The 5,268-nt window shown below is 38.6% G+C and overlaps 1 non-coding gene across 1 annotated transcript; it reads left to right on the forward strand.

Moving 5' to 3' along the window:
* The first annotated feature begins 4,479 nt into the window (after positions 1-4,479).
* LOC140224941 (U12 minor spliceosomal RNA) lies at positions 4,480-4,632 on the forward strand. Its single transcript, XR_011900162.1, has one exon. It is a non-coding gene; the product is annotated as a U12 minor spliceosomal RNA (small nuclear RNA).
* Positions 4,633-5,268: the final 636 nt, after the last annotated feature.

Here is a 5,268-nt window from a genome sequence, read left to right on the forward strand (position 1 = left end):
GGGCGGAAAGCTGGGAGCCGAGCGTCGTTCCGTGCCGGTGTTAAGAACTTTGGCGTGCGGGGTCGCAACTGTGATAAGCTCAAAGCTCTGCCTCAAAAACGAAGAAAGTGGAAAGGGGGGGGGGGGGTGAGGAGAGAGGAAGAGAGAGCGCCGAAAGCGGGGAGAACGATAAAACCCAAGTTGGCGCGCGGGATCGAAATTTCATTTGTTTTGATGGTGTTTTGCCCCGCCGCGGAGCGGAGCGGCGGCTCGAGCGGGAATTAAGTCGTCGTGTATATCGAGGGCAATAAAAGAAATCGGAGAAGAGAGGGGGAGGCCCGGAGAAAGAGAGAAGAGAGGGAAAGAGAGGAATGAACAAGTCATCCGCCGCCGCGGATCCCTCCTTGACATCCACCCTGCAAAAGGGCGGGCAATCAGAAAGCGTCCCGGCGACCAATCGGATTAGCGGATCCCGTCCGCCAATCGCGGGCCGCGGCGGCTGCGACGCTACCGCGTCGCATCGGATATCGCCCGTATTTCGAGTGGGATGCGGGAGTTTTGGCAAGGGCGCGGCGGTTTCTCGAAGAGGGACACCCTGTAATCAAAAACCCCTCCCTCGCCCGGCCTCGCTTAAAATTCCGGGGCGTTTAAAAGACTCTGGTAATAATTTGAGATTCATCTTTAAGATAAGATTTATGCAGAGCTTTGGTTGATTTTATTTATGGGGCGCCTCTGCCCTCCGCCTCGCAGCCCCTCTCCCGCCTTCCCCCTCTCTCACTTTCCGCCTTTCTTAACAACCCTTTTACTTTTAAATTTTAACTCAAAAGGAAAAGGGTTGTCTCGCTCGGTTATAAGGAAGGATGAAGAACGCTTCCCATCTTGGATTTGAGGCTCTGTGCGGAAGTTTGCTTTGGGCCGTACTGTGGCATCCATACAACCCAAAAAAAGGAAAAAAGAATAAGAAAATAAAGAAAAAAGAAGGTGATGAAAGTTTCAGATTTTTTCATACACCATGATGTGGGTGAGCAATGTGGCATTAAAATCCGAAATTGAAAGTTCGGAAAAATGGATCGTAATGCGTCCGTTATTTTTATGCTTCACAGAAAAAAATAATATGCTGTTTTAACAACTAGGATGTCAAAAATGTGTCTGGTGATCCGAAGTCATTGTCTTTACTGCCTTCGCAGTTAACTGTACATCCTTTGAATGCAAATTTAACTGTGTAGGCAGTTAAGGCAGCGTCTTGGGATCACCAGACACATTTTTAACATCCTAGGTGCTAAAACAGCATATTATTTTTTCTGTGATGTTGTTTTTAATGCAGTAATTTTAGACACTTCTTGAAGTATGATTTTATTCCATAATCCACAGAATTTTTTTAAACAATCGATGGAAAACAGTACCCAAACCAAAGCAAGCTCATTGCGAGGGGAGCAAGAAGTACTATCTCGGGACACGGCGGGCCAAAATTCCTCCCGAGTTTTTTTTTAATTTTTTTTTTTTTTTTTTACTTTTTCTCCTTTTATCAAATGTTCATGAAATTTAAGGTTTTTTTTTTTTTTTTTTTTTTTTTTTTTTTACATTTTTGAACAGCCTGAACACATATTATCCTCATCTCGAACCGTGCTTTGTCGTATGTTTCAACTCAAAAAATTCCAAAACTAAGTCTTAAAAAGAAATTTCGTCCCTCAACTTATTTCGTGTTTATGGTGGAGGATTTTGTTTCCGTGCACACCGCGCATTATAACCAACCCCCCCCCCCCCCCCCCCTCAAATTCAATGACCAAACGGGAGAAAGCGACGAATTTGGCGTTTAAGTGGGTGAAAATTTACTCTCTCGTCGACCTTGCTTACGTCATTATCTTCCAAAAGGTCGAAAATGCCACAACCCTCTTTTTGCTTCGGCTTAGAGTTACGTAATTTGCTGTGGGACCAGAGGACGGGCATCAGTTATTTTTGTTCGTTTCCTCGTCTGAGAAAACCTTTGACCAATCTGGTCTAATTTTAGACTGTATCATTCAAATTGTCCGTTTCTTTTTCTATTGCGTATTCATGTTTCATTCAGAAAAATTCAATGAATGACCGCTTAAAATTCTTTAATTTTACTTTTGCATTATATAAACTGTTACATGCTTATTAAAGAAAAATGTTTTTTCCAATGCTTTACTCTGTTTCAGAGAAAATACCTCTTCGATACTGAAACGCAATAATGACTGTAAGCTATTAAAAATGTGTTGATGTTCGGTCCAAAGTAAATAATTAGTTTATGGATAATTTGAATAAATGACAAAAATGATGAGATGGCGATTGGTTGAAATTTAATACGTTGCGTTTTGAAGTTTTATTTTCGTACCAGATCCACTAAACTAGTAAGAAAGTCGATGAAGATTTTTTATACGCTCTCTGACACATGAATTGCACCATACTTTTATAAAAAATCTACCCAATATTTAAGCAGCCTGAAAAATAAAATGATAGGAAAAAAATAAAAAATGAAATGAAAAATAAACCTGTTTCACGTGTTGATTTTATAAACATTAATAAAATGTTTTATAAAATCACTTCTAACGATGCGGTATTCTATATTGACCAACATTTCTCGCAATCATTACTAAAAATACTCAATGTAGATACGTTGTGTGCAGATGTAAAATTTGGAAATTCTCTGTTCAGACAAATATTTAAAAGACCAACATAGGTATCCTCTAAGGTGTAATGTCAGCCATCGTCTCCGAGTTTTCTCCACAAAAATAGGTGGTTTCGCTTGAATGTTCCTCACTTTGCATACCTACAAAGTTGCAGGCACTTGCACACCTGCATGTCAATGTAAATCGGAGCGGTTGCTCAGCGTAGATTCCTCGTGAAGAAATAGTAGCTTGCGCACCTGTGTGGGCGTGATGAGGTGTGTTTGAACAACTGCTTATTCATTTTCTCCCAGAGATTAATTCAACAACTTTGCGAGATTAATTAACTCGTGTTTGATACTATCTTCAAAGCCAATTTGTTTTGAGTGAAACCCCCAAATCAGTAGAGTACATCTTTAAGATGTTTCTCACGTTCTCATGATGTCTTCATGATTCTGAGTTGAAGTGTTGCTGTAATCAGTGATTACTTTGTTTGCTACGCCACAATGTATAAGTTCTTGTCGGGAAAATATTTTCTTTTTTCTCTCTAATGATCTTTCAAGAAGCGACAAGAAGCGATGATATGCGCATCTTGTAAGTGTTGTTTTTTTAAAACATTTTATGATGTAAGTGGATACACCAAGAACTTAAGAGTTTAGTGACTTACGCATTTTATAGTGCATAGCATTGTGATTCAAATAAGATGAAAAAAGTATTTTTGTTGTGGCGAAGGTTAATATACTATTTCGGTTTACGACGCTCCAGATTTCCCGAAGTACTATATTTTTTTAATGGAAACCGATCATCATATTTTCTTCAAATATTTCGGAATAATTTTTATCGGGTCAAAAATTATTCTGTTTGAACTTTGAGCTAACAATTCTGGCTCGTTACCCTTCAAAAAGTATAACTGGAGCGGGAGTTTTACAGCGCTCATTGTAGGTATGCATTTCCCGCATTAGGTGCCGATAATTTTTAATCACTTTCATAAATATACTTTTATTACAAAATGGTAAAAATGTAGCTTGATGCATTGAAGACACCTAAATAAACTTCATATTCAGGATAATTGTTAAGACACACCCTATGCTCCTACGATTTATCACAGCTCACACCTCTACAGGCCAAATTGTGAGTTACAGTCATTTTGAAGAAAACAACTTAACTCAAAAGTATGTTTTTGTTTCTACAGTAAAGCGCGTTTTAAATACGTTGAACAAATTACACGACTTGATGCAGCTACTGACGATGAGCAAATAAGTTCAACAAAAATATGCTTGATATATGTTCTTTTAGCACTAAGGGGGAAAAAACAAAATAATACAAAAACGCTTATAACGTTGTTCAATATTGCAGAATTCTCCCGAAATCAGGCCTGCCTATGTATCTTGACAACCCAAATATGATTTGCTGGTTTTAGACTTTATTTGAAGTATATTTTTCATATTATTCCAATTTATTTTAAAAACGACGTATCCTCGGAAAAGCCCATAACAGCAAAATAACGCATTTCCGGCTATATACGATAAGGAACTTTTTTTCTCTAACTGATACGTAGATTCATATTGACAATGTGTTATGCCCAATTTTAAATTTTAAAATTCACTTGTTGTAGTACAAAATTCGTCCACCAGGTGGCGGAAAGCATCATATATCACGGATCCCATATATTTGGCTCCATAATAAAAGTATTTATTCGGCGAATTGCGTAAATTTGATAAAAAATCGTGGGTGATGTATCGACTAAGAGTTTACACATAAAAGCAACCCTTTAAATGTATTTTATTCGTCAGAATATCTCCTCAACAGTCCTCGTCACGAAGGTCTTGGTGCGATCATAATTTACAAATAGTGGTGCCATGCCGCTCAGATTTTCGTGCCTTAAACTAATGAGTAAGGAAAATACTAAGCCCTGGTAATGCTTGGCTTACAAATATAATTTTACCATAATTTTTGAAAGGGTACAGGTCGTCCCCAATGAGGTGTCCGCCTACTTTAGCGGGTGCCTCGGGTGATAGCGATCTGCCCTGATAATCCAGTCTTCTCCTCAAGCGTCAGCCGTAACGCTGTCCGCACATGGTGAGCCAAACGCTCGGTGTTCAGTATTTCAGTGTTGATCAAGATACATGATTTATCAAATTACGGTTCGCAAGACTGTAAACTTAAAATTTCAACCAAACTGATAAAGATGGCTCTGTATACCGTGAACCGAGCTCTCGGTCACAATGGAGAATTTGCAGGTATCTGAAATTTTGTGAATTTCATGTTTACGAAGAAATTATATTAAATGAACTGAGCTTAGGATATCTTTGGTTTCTACAATGAAAAATTCGCCGTTATCCGGACGAGGAAACGTAACTTCATTCCAAGGTTGCAAAATTGACTCAAACAAATCAATTTTTCACGAAAATAAACCTGCATAATTTTCGTCAAAAATTTGTCTGATTTTTGCATGAGATCAAGGGGAAAATTAGTAGAATTTTAGTTAGAAATTCTCAAAATCCTCCTGGTGAAAATGCAATTTGCGAGATAAAATCTGACAGCTTGAAATGTAGTTAAGTTCTCTCGTGAAAGAAACGACGAACTATGTTAGAGGGGATATAGACCCCTCCTGACATCAGAGCGTAACTGCTTTCTGTGATGAATCCTGTTGTCCATTCAATTT

This window comes from Bemisia tabaci, chromosome 6 (genome assembly GCF_918797505.1).
Source record: "Bemisia tabaci chromosome 6, PGI_BMITA_v3".
NCBI classification, from domain to species: Eukaryota; Metazoa; Arthropoda; class Insecta; order Hemiptera; family Aleyrodidae; genus Bemisia; species Bemisia tabaci.